We start from the raw sequence: 16224 nt of genomic DNA on the forward strand, positions 1-16224 counted from the left end.
ATATTTTTGAAAGGCAAGGACTTGCTCCTTCTCTACAAGACGACCAACAGCGGTGTGGCCATCATTACTCCCGCATCTCTCACAAGAAACGGTCTCTCCTCTGGTAAGAACATGGACCGTCCGAGGCTCCCCAGTGACTTGTAATTCCAACTTGTCGAACCTAGCATTCATGGTCTCCAGCTGAGCCAAAACCTGCTTATCGACTGCATGAACTGTCCTAATCCCATCCCTCGGGTTACCATATTCAGCACTGTGATTCGCCATCTCTTCAATAAGAGACCACCCCTTATCATCATTGGTGTTCTCCTGAAATCTCCCACTAGATGTCGCATCAAGTATGGCTCTCTGGTCGTCATATAACCCATTGTAGAACTGATTGGCTAGAAACCATAGGTCAAAACCATGATGAGGAATAGACCTCACCAACTTCTTGAATCGTGACCATGCTTCATAGAAACTTTCATCGGGAGCCTGTCTGAAATTAGTAATCTTGGCCCTCAGCAAATTGGTGCGTTGTGGAGGGAAATATCTCTTGTAAAATGCAAGAGCAAGAGACTCCCAATCTGTAACGCCAGCAGCTGTGCGGTCCAAGTCGATCACCACTCCCCGGTTTGAATCGCTAAAGAGAAAGGAAATAGAACTTCCTTAATCTTGTCCTGAGTTACCCCCATAGTGGCGGGGATAGTAGAACAGTAATCGGTAAAGGTCTCCATATGCTTCCTCGGATCTTCACCTGCCACACCTCTATAGATATTCTGTAACACCCCGTATTTTATTAAGTTGGATAAAATTCTTTTAATTGCTATTTTGAATTTAATTACATCATTTAACGATTTATATATATATATATGCTTAGCTAATTAATTAATTTCATCATAATTCGATACGTTAATTTTAATAATCATAAATAAGTTTATTTAAAGTTAGTTCGAGTTTATTGAAGTTAGTTCGAGTTTATTTATTTAATAATTTCCGTTTCTTTACGAGTCCTTATGAAAGTTGTTTTAAGTGAACCCGAGATGGATTTTGGGAACAAAACCGTCCAATTAGCTATTTTGAGCTTATTTCACTAAATTAGCAATTTTTATTAATATCCGTTAGTTTTGTAAAAATCGCTAATAATTCCGATTCAAGCTGATATTGTATTATTTACGTTAACTAGCTGAGTTTATTTTATTTTCACTCATTAAATTTATTTATTATTGATTCCGTTTTATCTTGAAACTTTTACTAAAACCGATTTTTTTTTAACTCGAGACGGTTTTAAAAACGAGCGAAATTACTTAACGATGAAGAAACGTACGTATAATTAATAGCTAGCAAGCGAGCTGCTGTCTCATTTTGATTCTTCATCACGTCTTCTACCTTTCTTCTACTTCCTTCTTTATTCTTCTTTTTTTTGTACGTTTCAAATTTTCTCATAAAAATTTATACTGATGCTCCATTTTTCATCCGTTTTCAATGAATTTCGTTCCATAGTGCTTCTCTCATCGTTTCCGTCAGTCCATTGTAAGTAAAATTCATTTTCGTTACGTATTTTTACAAACCCAATTTATATTTTCAGCTTTATTTATTATAAGACGGTTGTAGGTGCTGAGATAGACGGTCTGGTAGAAGATTTGTTAGTCATAAATGATTAGTTCAATCGGAAAAAGGTAACAATGATAGGTTACTCAATATTACTTGTAAAATATGTTTATTTCGAATGCTGGTTAGTCTGTTTTATATTTAAGACGGTGTATAATTATATATAGGGATCCTTATGGATGTTAATTAGTCAGTTGTATAGTTGAGACGGTGTATACTGATATGTGGAGATGATTGAGACGGTGTATACTGACCTCTAGGGATCATTTGGGATGCTAGCTAGTAAGTGGTATATTTAAGACGGTGTATCTTTGACATGTATGGATTGTTTTGGGTGATAATTGGTGTGTTTTATAGTTGAGACGGTGTATCCTGACATGTAGGGATTGTTTTGGACTGATTTGGAGTCGTGTTGGGGCGATTTTTGTAGTCTTTAGGGACTGTTTTTGAGTTGCTTTATACTTGTGGATTTCCGCTCTAAAACCGTTTTAAATGCTGACTTAGTTGGCTCAGCTAGGACTGTTTTTAGGCGCGAGAATGGAGTCTTAAGGGGACGATTGGTACTGTTTGGGCGGGGACGAGAGCTGTCATCGTGGGTTTTCACTTTGCATTTGAGGACTGGAGTTGGGGTCGAACTTAGGCATCTTTTGGGTTCTGTTTTGGACTGATTTTTGGGTCAGGTTATGAAGTAGGGTGAAGGGTGGCTGTGGGTAGTCGGGTGGTGGTCGTGTCGGACTCCTTGTGGCTTGCTTTTAGGCGAGTCGATGGCCTGGATGGCTTGGCTGTAGCTTAGCAGCGATGGCCTGGCCGTGGCCCAGGCAAAGGGGCCTAGCTAAGTCACGAGTTTGAGGCCATGTGTAGTTGGTGGTTAGGCCGAGTTTGAGGTTGTCATTATAACTTTTGAGCCGTGTCTATAAATTGTTTTGACGCTAGTTTGGTTTATTTAAAATATAATTAAATTAATTTCCGTCTCATATTTTATATAAAGATAATTCGTTAATATCGTCCTTTCACATAATTATTTTAGGTGCCTCATATGTGGTTGAAGATGAAGAGTAATTTTGGGTTTTAGAAGCTTTCTCAAGTTTATTGCTTGTCTCTTTGCTAGCTTAAGGTAACTATTCCGAGTTACTCGACGAATTAATGTCACATTAGTAGTTCATGTTGTGTTTGTTGTTTGTTAAGTGTTTAGGTGATTGATAATGTTTTACTTTCGTTTTTCACATGATAGAAATTGGAAATAGCATGAGAATAATATTGCGATAAAATTTGTAATTTGGGCCAAAGTAGGCCAAGACTCTGAGCTGGGCCAGATTGACCGAACGAGTTTGGTCAAACTAGGTTTAAACCAGTCAGCCTCGATTTGACCGATGACCCGTCGCGGGACTCGGGTCGAGGGTTTGTCTTTGAGGTGAGATTGGTTGTTATTGGAAGTTTTATGTTATGTCTTGATATTTATAATTATCATTTCACATGTTGGTTGTTGGATGCTTTGGATGCCTTATACTTGAGTCTTCTTGCCTTGTTGCCATTTTAGCTTATTCTCATGGATTATGGTATTGTTGGTTAGCTGGAATTTGGGTTATTATTGATATTGGAGATATTGTTGGATTGTCAGCTGAATTGGGTATCCTACTTGTCTTGTGTGGTGTGGGCTAAAGTATTCAAGCTGGGACTAGCTGTGACTAGGTCCTAGGTGAGTATTTCGGCCTTCATCATAGATAGGCCATTATAGTCTTTGACGAGTGTATGTTCACTGCTCAATAGCCTTTGTGTTCCTGACTTGGTGGGTTTATATCCAAGTTGGGGCATGACCTCGTTACTTATTTTGAGAGTAAGTGGTCAGCTTAAGTACTAGCCAACCCTTTGGTGGACTCCTTAGGGTACTCACATGGTTTTATAAAATTGTGGGTCTTGGGTGCGGTGGTGTGTATCCGCATGTCTAGGTCTGCGCAAATTTAGGACTAGGGTTGTGTTGTGTCTTGGCCATGTTTTCATAGAACCTCTGAGCCAGGATACCGGTTCGATTACCTTCCCTACCTCGTGGTATAGACTCGAGTTACAAAGTGACTATTGACCGTGCTAAGAACTTATGCCTGTCTTTGATATATTGTCCTTTCTTGTTTGATGATTCTATGAATCATAGAAGGTGAGATGCAAGCCGGCTATGGTTGATAGAGTTTGGATTCCTGGATGTTATGTGATTCACATGATAGTGTAGTATGAGTCGGTCTAGTATTCACATGCTAGGACTATGTGTTGTTATATTGTTGTTCACATGATAAGCACGACTGTCTAGCATCTATATGCTAAGGCATTGTGTGATTCGTATTCATATTCTTATGTTTACATGTTATATTAATTATGACATTTCGTGGCTGGGAGAACTCGGAGTTACTCCCCACTGACTGTGGCTTTCGTATTTGTATAAAATGCGATTGACAGGTAGGTGATGCATATATGGGGTACATGGACGAGCTAGCGAGCAAAGTAACCTTGGGACCTTGATTGACTTTATTATATTGTGACCCTTAAATATTTTTATGTCACATACATTTTAGGGACATATGTCTCCCTCTTTACATTTGGTTGTAAAATTTGCTATTCGCGACTTTAGCGATGGTTTTGTTATGAAACTTCTAGTTAGACCTTGTATGTTTGACACCTTCCAATTTGGATATCTTTATAACAGGTTCAGGTTTTAAAAATTACAGGTTTTTACCCAAATGAACCTATTACAAACATATCCATGCAGTTTTATTCTAGAATTACGTGTTTACTTTTCTGCGATAAGTGAGGGTGTCACAGTTGGTATCAGAGCATATTTGCTCCCGACGCACGTTTGTGCACCCCAATATAAATAACTTGACCTTAAAATAATAAACTTGAGAGATGGGTAAGATGGGTAGATTTAGGATCTTATGTTGTAGTCTCTTTGTGTTTGCTCTTTGTTAGGTACTAACCTGTTTGTTGATTGTCATTTAATAATTGTTGCGTTCTTGGATCAATGACCGTGAGCTTATCTATATCTAATGGAGTTATTACCCTTATTATAATAAAAAATTTTTGAACTAAAGGTTTTGAAAATATTTTAATGTTTTTCACTGGTTTTAACGTCAATTAGTGTTAAAGCTTGTTATTGGAGACGTCTGATAATTAGTTTTATCATTTGTTGGTGTAAAAATGTATTTTTATGTCTTTGAATTGGAATATTGATGTTCTTGAGTGATCGCCAAGAGTATCACCGTTCCATTGAAAGGACACTTATATTTTAAGAAGATCAAGATTTAGTGTCTATTGCTGAGGATTGAAGATTTGTTCAACCTTTGAAGAATGCTTCTACTTCCTTGAAGATGTTTCTCGTTCTTTTTGTATCTCGCCTTATTCTTAATCTCTTGGTGCTTATCCTCCTTCTAAACTCCCTTCTGTTTTACTTTAAAAGCTAAGCTTGTACTCCTAACTTGTCCTTTGTTCTTTGCTTATTCTCCCTTAACGCCATTAGATAGTACTCTTTCTTGTGAGGAATGTTGACCTTGGTTGGAAAATTCGACTTTTGAGGAGATTGTTTGTGTCTGACCCTTAACCCTGGTTTTGAGAGGATTTGATGTTGGAAAGACTTAGGTAAGGTGATGAGACATACTTAGTAATTCTTATACCTAGTTCCTTGACAAAGTGAGTATAATCGATTGGTGGATTCTTTGTGTTAGGAATGAGTTGCCTATGTAATTAAAGTTATAGAACTTGGCTTTGTTGTTTATGTTTGGGATTTGAAAGCTTAGTAAGTTGAGCGTCGTCACCTTAGGAGTAAACATGAGATAAGTTTAGAATATGAATTTGGAAGAAAACCCATTTTTAGATGTTAACAATCCCGTATAGATTGGGAATGTGATTTGGTGTTAGTTGTTTCTTGAGAACTTTGTTGAGAAGTCTTTGTCAATTCATTCTTTGGTTTTTAAAACATTGAGGTTGTGTCGAGTGCTTGAGATAAAGAGATGCTTTTATACTTGAGTGGTAGATTTGCTTTAGGGAAATCCTAATATGTGATAAGATAGGTGGAAGAAGTATCTAACCGATTTATCACCCCTTAAACGAGCGTTTATTTTACCTTGACCCTTGTTTGGGATTTGGTCGTTTTGTCATGAAGGCACAATACCCTAATAGGCGTGACCTTGTTAGAGAGAACCTTAAGTTTTAGGAAGCGTATGGATTAAGCCTTAAAAATCCTCTTTCGTACCATTAATCGTTTTCCTCCCTTTCGTTCATACCTTGGTTGGATTTGATTCTTAAGTATAAAAGTTCACACGTTATTTCCTTGTCTTGAATACCTTCCTAATTCTAATATCTCTTACTGGTTGGTAACTAGTTATCTTTATGATTCGACTCTTTTAGTCTCACATCTTGACATGTTCATATATCCCTTTTTAAATTTCCTATCATTTTCGACTGGTTATTACCCTTTGTTTCCTTAGTGGAGTGATGACATTGTTGTTTGAGATTTGAGTATCTGACATTTCCTTGTTGTCTAATTTCCCTTTCTCCTTGATCATGAGCGTTACCGTTCATACCTCATTTCCTCGCTTCATCTTGCTCCTCCTTTAAGTTGGACACTCGTATCTTGTGAAACTCTATCTTTGACATCCTTGTAAATTTGACTTCAATTCTTATCCCTAGGAAGTTCATCATACCTCTTTTGTTGGTTAAACTTGAACCCTCTTAGCATACTTGTATCTATGATGTCTAACTTACTTTTCATTTCGCACAATTTCTAAATATTTCAAGCTACCATTTTTGGTTTGTTGTTAAAAATTTTATGTTACTATTACAAAATTTTCCCTACTTGTAAAGATTTGGAAAATGAAAATTCGATTTAATTCTCTAATTGCTCTTTGAGTATAGACTTCTTTATCATGGTTTTGAGTTGCTAAACCTGAGATTTTTGTAAATTTTATCCAATTTCTATTCACTTTGATCTAATTATGATGCTTTTGTCAAAGTTTAATATTATATTTTCAGGAATTTGATTCCCCTTTGAGTTTAAAGGTGAAACCTTTATTTCTATTTTTGCTTTTTGCAAAAGAAAATTTGAGTAGATTACCTTTTCTTTTGATTTTAACGTTGATCGGATGTTAGAACTCGTTATTAGAAACGTTTAATAACTTGTTCTACTCTTGTCGACGAGTGATTTTCGGTTTTAAATTTGTCTTTGAGTTGGAAGGTTAGCGTTCTTGTGTGCACAACAAGAGCCATTTCGTTCCATGAATGAGACTTATACTTTTGAAAACTCTTCATTAATGTTTTCGAAAGTATTTTGATTTTTGATTTATACAAATGATTTGCCTTTGACCTTATCTTGGATTTGGAATGTGATGTTCTTGAATGCGCAACGAGAGCACTTCCGTTCCTTTGATGAGAATCTGGTTCTGTCGGAAAATTTTATTTGAAACTTTGGAAAGAATTTTGATTCTTACGATAAGTGACCTTTTAAATGTTTTAGTTACCGATCTCAATTCCAATTTTATTTTTATAACCTTTCATTTATACTTTCAAGTTTCGAGGACGAAACTTTTTAAAAGGTGGGGTGATTGTAACACCCCGTATTTTATTAAGCTGGATAAAATTCTTTTAATTGCTATTTTGAATTTAATTACATCATTTAACGATTTATATATATATATATATATGCTTAGCTAATTAATTAATTTCATCATAATTCGATACGTTAATTTTAATAATCATAAATAAGTTTATTTAAAGTTAGTTCGAGTTTATTGAAGTTAGTTCGAGTTTATTTATTTAATAATTTCCGTTTCTTTACGAGTCCTTATGAAAGTTGTTTTAAGTGAACCCGAGATGGATTTTGGGAACAAAACCGTCCAATTAGCTATTTTGAGCTTATTTCACTAAATTAGCAATTTTTATTAATATCCGTTAGTTTTGTAAAAATCGCTAATAATTCCGATTCAAGCTGATATTGTATTATTTACGTTAACTAGCTGAGTTTATTTTATTTTCACTCATTAAATTTATTTATTATTGATTCCGTTTTATTACTGAAACTTTTACTAAAACCGATTTTTTTTAACTCGAGACGGTTTTAAAAACGAGCGAAATTACTTAACGATGAAGAAACGTACGTATAATTAATAGCTAGCAAGCTATTTCTTTGTCTCATTTTGATTCTTCATCACGTCTTCTACCTTTCTTCTACTTCCTTCTTTGTTCTTCTTTTTTTTTTGTACGTTTCAAATTTTCTCATAAAAATTTATCGATGCTCCATTTTTCATCCGTTTTCAATGAATTTCGTTCCATAGTGCTTCTCTCATCGTTTCCGTCAGTCCATTGTAAGTAAAATTCATTTTCGTTACGTATTTTTACAAACCCAATTTATATTTTCAGCTTTATTTATTATAAGACGGTTGTAGGTCTTTGAGATAGACGGTGCGGTAGAAGATTTGTTAGTCATAAATGATTAGTTCAATCGGAAAAAGGTAACAATGATAGGTTACTCAATATTACTTGTAAAATATGTTTATTTCGAATGCTGGTTAGTCTGTTTTATATTTAAGACGGTGTATAATTATATATAGGGATCCTTATGGATGTTAATTAGTCAGTTGTATAGTTGAAACGGTGTATACTGATATGTGGAGATGATTGAGACGGTGTATACTGACCTCTAGGGATCATTTGGGATGCTAGCTAGTAAGTGGTATATTTAAGACGGTGTATGCTGACATGTATGGATTGTTTTGGGTGATAATTGGTGTTTTTTATAGTTGAGACGGTGTATACTGACATGTAGGGATTGTTTTGGACTGATTTGGACTCTGGTGTTGGGGCGATTTTTGTAGTCTTTAGGGACTGTTTTTGAGTTGCTTTATACTTGTGGATTTCCGCTCTAAAACCGTTTTAAATGCTGACTTAGTTGGCTCGGCTAGGACTTTTTTTTAGCGCGAGAATGGAGTCTTAAGGGGACGATTGGTACTGTTTTGGGGCGGACGGACGAGAGCCGTCATCGTGGGTTTTCACTTTGCATTTGAGGACTGGAGTTGGGGTCGAACTTAGGCATCTTTTGGGTTCTGTTTTGGACTGATTTTTGGGTCAGGTTATGAAGTAGGGTGAAGGGTGGCTATGGGTAGTCGGGTGGTGGTCGTGTCGGACTCCTTGTGGCTTGCTTTTAGGCGAGTCGATGGCTGGCGTGGCTGGTCTGTAGCTTAACGATGGCCTGGCCGTGGCCTAGGCAGTGGCCTAGCTAAGTCACGAGTTTGAGGCCATGTGTAGTTGGTGGTTAGGCCGAATTTGAGGTTGTCATTATAACTTTTGAGCCGTGTCTATAAATTGTTTTGTCGCTAGTTTGGTTTATTTAAAATATAATTAAATTAATTTCCATCTCATATTTTATATAAAGATAATTCGTTAATATCGTCCTTTCACATAATTATTTTAGGTGCCTCATATGTGGTTGAAGATGAAGAGTAATTTTGGGTTTTAGAAGCTTTCTCAAGTTTATTGCTTGTCTCTTTGCTAACTTAAGGTAACTATTCCGAGTTACTCGACGAATTAATATCACATTAGTAGTTGATGTTGTGTTTGTTGTTTGTTAAGTGTTTAGGTGATTGATAATGTTTTACTTTCGTTTTTCACATGATAGAAATTGGAAATAGCATGAGAATAATATTGCGATAAAATTTGTAATTTGGGCCAAAGTAGGCCAAGACTCGAGTGGGCAGATTGACCGAACGAGTTTGGTCAAACTAGGTTTAAACGATCGACCTCGATTTGACCGATGACCCGTCGCGGGACTCGGGTCGAGGGTTTGTCTTTGAGGTGAGATTGGTTGTTATTGAAGTTTTATGTTATGTCTTGATATTTGTAATTATCATTTCACATGTTGGTTGTTGGATGCTTTGGATGCCTTATACTTGAGTCTTCTTGCCTTGTTGCCATTTTAGCTTATTCTCATGGATTATGGTATTGTTGGTTAGCTGGAATTTGGGTTATTATTGATATTGGAGATATTGTTGGATTGTCAGCTGAATTGGGTATCCTACTTGTCTTGTGTGGTGTGGGCTAAAGTATTCAAGCTGGGACTAGCTGTGACTAGGTCCTAGGTGAGTATTTCGGCCTTCATCATAGATAGGCCATTATAGTCTTTGACGAGTGTATGTTCACTGCTCAATAGCCTTTGTGTTCCTGACTTGGTGGGTTTATATCCAAGTTGGGGCATGACCTCGTTACTTATTTTGAGAGTAAGTGGTCAGCTTAAGTACTAGCCAACCCTTTGGTGGACTCCTTAGGGTACTCACATGGTTTTATAAAATTGTGGGTCTTGGGTGCGGTGGTGTGTATCCGCATGTCTAGGTCTGCGCAGATTTAGGACTAGGGTTGTGTTGTGTCTTGGCCATGTTTTCATAGAACCTCTGAGCCAGGATACCGGTTCGATTACCTTCCCTACCTCGTGGTATAGACTCGAGTTACAAAGTGACTATTGACCGTGCTAAGAACTTATGCCTGTCTTTGATATATTGTCCTTTCTTGTTTGATGATTCTATGAATCATAGAAGGTGAGATGCAAGCCGGCTATGGTTGATAGAGTTTGGATTCCTGGATGTTATGTGATTCACATGATAGTGTAGTATGAGTCGGTCTAGTATTCACATGCTAGGACTATGTGTTGTTATATTGTTGTTCACATGATAAGCACGACTGTCTAGCATCTATATGCTAAGGCATTGTGTGATTCGTATTCATATTCTTATGTTTACATGTTATATTAATTATGACATTTCGTGGCTGGGAGAACTCGGAGTTACTCCCCACTGACTGTGGCTTTCGTATTTGTATAAAATGCGATTGTGATTGGTAGGTGATGCATATATGGGGTACATGGACGAGCTAGCGAGCAAAGTAACCTTGGGACCTAGATTGACTTTATTATATTGTGACCCTTAAATATTTTTATGTCACATACATTTTAGGGACATATGTCTCCCTCTTTACATTTGGTTGTATAATTTGCTATTCGCGACTTTAGCGATGGTTTTGTTATGAAACTTCTAGTTAGACCTTGTATGTTTGACACCTTCCAATTTGGATATCTTTATAACAGGTTCAGGTTTTAAAAATTACAGGTTTTTACCCAAATGAACCTATTACAAACATATCCATGCAGTTTTATTCTAGAATTACGTGTTTACTTTTCCGCGATAAGTGAGGGTGTCACATATTCCTCTCCACCAGATTGATATAAGAAGGACGGATGTCGAATGTATTCCCATCCTCAGTCTGGAGATTGAAACCTTTGGGAATAGAGGAGGCTTTAGGCACTGAATGACTAGAAAGTTTAGGCATCTTTACTGTAGAAATCGGACTGTCTTCTGCGAAAAGAAAATGATCAAGCTCTGGCTCGAAAGTACTCAAGTCTTCCTTTCGTGATTTCCTTCGCAGACGGAGTCTATGCCTGAATAATCTCTCCGACTCTGAATAAATTTGAAACTAATTCACACCTATCGACCTGGGCATAAACAACACCGAAAGGAAATGAATAAGAAGCGCCTCAAGGAATAAAAATTCCCGAGACGGAAAAATAAACGAACGAAAACAAATAGGGCAATTGCCTCCCCGGCAACGGCGCCAAAATTTGACACGTCTGGCGTGTACCTGTCAAAAATAAACTAACTCAACTAACTATATAGCTAGGGAAGTCAGGTCGATCTTCACAGGGAGGCAAGATATTTTTAGAAGTCTGTCTAATTGGTCACAAATGGGGGGGGGGGGGGGGGTAGGGGGGGGGGTTGTTTGATTTGTTATCTAAACTACGAGATTTAAAGGAAAGAGAAATAAGGCAAGAGCAATAAAAGAAGAGAAATATGGATAAAAACTATCAGATAGAGAGGGACATGTCAGGATTTCGGTTCACTACGGTAGTCCAGTGACTTAGCTGTAAATGACTCAGACGAATTAATGTAAGACGGATGTTGAAAGGTCCTCTCGGTCCACTTTCTATTCTAAAATACCGCTAATCTTAACTTTCATTCTCGTCAGGGTAGTCTACTATTCATAGCAGGCCTATTTAGTCCAATCTTTCGATCTAGGATTAATTTTAGCCAGATTAAAGGTTAACTTAGAAGTGTGCACTCAACTAAGTCGAATAAATACAATTAAATTGCTATGGTGACAGAGCCTTGTAATCAATTCATCTAATTCATTTACTACATCGTCACTTTCCTACCGCAGATCTCCTAATCCCAACATGAAAGGGGTTTAGCTACTCATGTCGCTAATTAAACTAACAGCAGATAGATTTCCAGCAGAAAACATTATGAAATAAACAATAAATTGCATAAAAGAGAAATTAGGGCAAAGGAGTAAATGTAACGAAACAAGAGATTAAAGCAAACAAAAGATTAATTATTAATAAGAGAAGAGAAGGAATTACAATCGATGCGAATCCGGCATAAAGAACACAAAATCCAAGCGAAAGCAATCCCGAAATAAAGTTACAGTAGAGAGGAATGAAGTACGCAGTAAAGGTTTGATTGGAACTAAGTAGTGAATAAATCTGATAGATAAAGGATACATGCTAATAACCTAATTAACATAGGTTTAAATAGGAAAAGTAGATAAGTTTGCGAAATAAACAATAACACGGGCTGTTTAAAGCCCATAATCAACGAAACCACTCGATCGAGTGGATTAAAACCACTCGATCGAGCAAACACCTCAGCTAATCTACTCGATCGAGTAGAAAGTGAAGGAAATGTAGAATCATATACATTATAACATACTCTTATATGTCTAATAATTTGTCATAAAATTAATAACGGAACTTATGCATGCAAACAATAAAATGAATAGAGGAGAAATTATGTCCTTACATATTTAATTTCGGATATTTGGGCACAAAAGAGATCACCTTTCTCTTTTGTTCTTGAGCTTATTCCAATGGAAGAACAAAGATCTAAGAGTAAGATCTCTCCCTAAGTATTATACCCAAGGCTCCTCTTAATTTAATTAATATTACAAAACTAGTATAATATTAATTATAGGTAGAAAATTGAACCAAAACCTTTTATAAAACACTTGTTTGTTTCGGTTTTAAGAGAGAAAATAGAGAGGATTTTTATCTCACTAAAACTCAATTTTTGATGATGGAATAAGAATGAATATCACTAACTCAATTTAGTGTAATAATAGGTAAGATTATATGAAAAACCAATGATGGTTTTTCACATAAAAACCGGGTGGAAGGGGGACTTTTAGGGGAGCCAATGCATGAACATTTTTGTCTTCACAAGAAAATTAGAGTTGCATGGCTAGGATGTAGGTAATCATTGTGTTTACTCAATAAATTAATCAACACAATATTAACCTAATACCCCCATAATTTCGGTACAAATGATAATATGGAATCCATATTATTTTTGTCAATTGTCAATATGTCACATGTCATATGTGACATAAATTGTTATGTATTTTTAACATATTAAAAATCAACGTATTAATAAAAATACGTCACATACAAAATCGACTTAGTAATCTCATAATTACTTGTACCAAAAATATTTTACCATTTATAAATCACAACGGATTGTATTTATAATAATTCATTCAAATTTAATTGTTACATTAAACAATTTATTTCATCCGAGTAATGACACAATTCAATTACTCAGACCGTATCTCATTTAATCACATTTCAATATGATACGTAAATTTCACTTCCAAAATCGTCCGTCAATTTTCAAGTAATTTAATTAACTCGTAACATTATACGATTAATTAAATAATCAATTAAGAGGGTTGCCCTTTAGGTATGACCTAGGGGTCAATCGATCACCACCGTCACACGACAAATAATGTCAAACTCTAGTAAGCCAATCATTACCGATATATGTTGACCAGATTTGACAAGTAACAATATTACTTCCCAATTGTATTCATTTTAATGAGACTTAAACATGTGATCATCATGATCAACAGTCGTGATCGCATTATTGTCGGAGGACACATATTCCAACAATCTCCCACTTGTCCTCGACAAGTGTGCGTCACCAATTCTCTTGTCCTATTACTATCTCCCACTCAATGCAAGGTGTCTTTCAGGTCGTACTTGCAAGTGATCATATCGAGAGCGGTTTCCTCGATCCGGAGAATAAGCGATTGACCGGATTTATCCACGGATATCTTCCGAGCGTGGCCACGCATTTCGATTCATTACTCCTCGAGTGGCCCCGAGATATTGTTATAACCCCGACTAGGGGTGGACAATTCCTATTGCACTCATTCCCTTCGACTAGCCACAGCCATCATAACCCAAAATATGCCCATTTGACCCCATTTACGAAGGTCGTAGTAACACAAATCAAAGTTAATCAAACTGTGCCATCTTAGGCGAATAGTCTTTAGTCAAAAGAATCGACTCATTTTGAATACTATAGTAGCTCTCGCCACGACCAGGCTATATAAATTTGCCAGAACTCTATAAGCGGTCATAAGGCCCGACAAAATGTTCCTAACAATCTGCCTATGTGATCGACTAGTCATCACACATGACTCTATGGCACTTGAACTTGCCATCAATCGCATCACACTCTAGTCACTTCGAGACGTCACCTCATATAAGTAACTATGGGCATAAACAATGTTAATCCATGTTCACTTTAACGGGGTTCAATTGTCTCCACAACCCGTTTGGATATAACAATGTACCAAGTGAGTTAATAATAACTCAAACGACAAATGTCGACATCACACTCGGGTAGTCAATATCATATTACAACCTTGTGATGTTTATCATAAGTGTAAACACTTATCGATTGCAATAGAAGTTTAACATCCCATGTGTCCACGTGTTCAAACTTCTTACACTTGCAATTTCCTTCACATTCATGTTCTCATACCATGAATTTTACCAAGCATACATCAAGGTTCTCGACCTTGGTTTTGGTTCTTTAACTTGAAAGAACTTTCTTATCGATCATGTCATAATGAACGAATTTGTGATGAATAATACAACTTGTACCGATCAAGTATTCCATCCACACACAATGCACTAGGTATATGTTTTGTAGAATCTTGTAACAATTGACAAGATTATTAGCTTAGTACTTCTCACAAGTCCTAGCTTTATTAGGAAAGATTGTTTTGAATAACCTCTTATTTAACCAAGTATCTTTCCAAAACTCCTCATTTCTTTTCGGGCTTGAAAGATTTGGGATTCTCATAAATCCTCATATGTGCTCGGATTTTTCTACAATATGTGCAAACTCTTGACACACAATAGAACATCCGTCTATCTTTGAAATCGCTCATCGGATTCTACTCGAGAATTCATGACGCTTCTATTATGGCTCACCAAGTCAATCATCATGCTCTTATGCATATGATTCATAATTGGACATGTACATGATTATTCTAATGGCGGAAACATTAGTTACTAATAATCATGAGATCAACCGTTCATAGGTTCAATGAACTACCATGACTGCTAATGGTAATCCCATTTTCATTCATACGAATAACCTACGCGTATGTTGATGTGATGTGTATCTCTTAATACTAATCCAACATCCCATGATGTAATTGGATTCATCATTGTCCATTTTCATCCAGAATTGAAAACTCAAAAGCTTCTTTATGAAAGAAGATATTAGCTCGTCATTCTTTAATGAGTAATGAGTTTTATACATTCAAGGATGATAGCTCCCACTAAATTCTATGTCTTCACATGAGAATTTCCTAACTCCCACTCAATTCTACATATTTCGAGATGACTTCTTAATCGAAATTTGTCAAGAATATAAATATAAATTGCCGTGCCAAGTTACTAGGATAAAACCATATATGTTCCCATCATATCCTTTCAAAATGCCTATTTTGAAGTGGTCTCATCTTAACCTTACGGAAAGAGATTTTAAATCTCTAACACACTCATGTCATAATGATGTGTAGCAATGTCATTATTCAAATACGAATAATATTTAGAATAGGTCCTTTGGAATACCCTTTCGGAAGGAGGTTTAACCATTTCATAGCGAGGTTAAACAATGACATTTGCGTGGTTAAAACGTTGGCTATTGAAGATATCGGAATATCAATCTTTGCAACTTGATCATAACTAGTATGTTACTATGATACATTTAGGCTCTTAAGTAAAACTCATGATTGAAACTATTGGTCAAATGATTCATAACCTTAGTCAAAAGCTTGTTAAGACTTTACATTAGTCATTATTCTTCCAAAACTTCTTTTGGTCTCCTCGTGTAGTTATCTTGAGAATAAACTCTTATGATTATTCCACTTGGTCTCTTAAGTCATTTAGAACTAACTTGAGACTATAGATCTCATCTATTTGGTATACTATATAAATAGATATACCTTCATTCAAATCATTCTTTCTTGCGTAGATCTCCATTTACACAAGTACACAATTATATCTTGCCTTGTGTGTTGTGTCCTCATTTTTCTCCCACTCTATCTTTAGAATGAATACACTAAACATTCAAAGATAGCATATGAGACACAAATTAATGATGTTGAAGTATAAGGAGGACTACCTCATAGGTTGACTAATTGTTATAGATTTCATATGTGTACTTGGTGGTTGACATACCTTTAAGAGAGTTCATAGACTCA

General features: G+C 36.1%; 1 non-coding gene across 1 annotated transcript; it reads left to right on the forward strand.

The window, feature by feature from the left end:
- Window positions 1-397: 397 nt before the first annotated feature.
- Window positions 398-504, forward strand: LOC141615825 (small nucleolar RNA R71). Its single transcript, XR_012530220.1, has one exon. It is a non-coding gene; the product is annotated as a small nucleolar RNA R71 (small nucleolar RNA).
- The last annotated feature ends 15720 nt before the right edge of the window (window positions 505-16224 follow it).

This window comes from Silene latifolia, chromosome 11, assembly GCF_048544455.1.
Source record: "Silene latifolia isolate original U9 population chromosome 11, ASM4854445v1, whole genome shotgun sequence".
Classification (NCBI taxonomy): Eukaryota; Viridiplantae; Streptophyta; class Magnoliopsida; order Caryophyllales; family Caryophyllaceae; genus Silene; species Silene latifolia.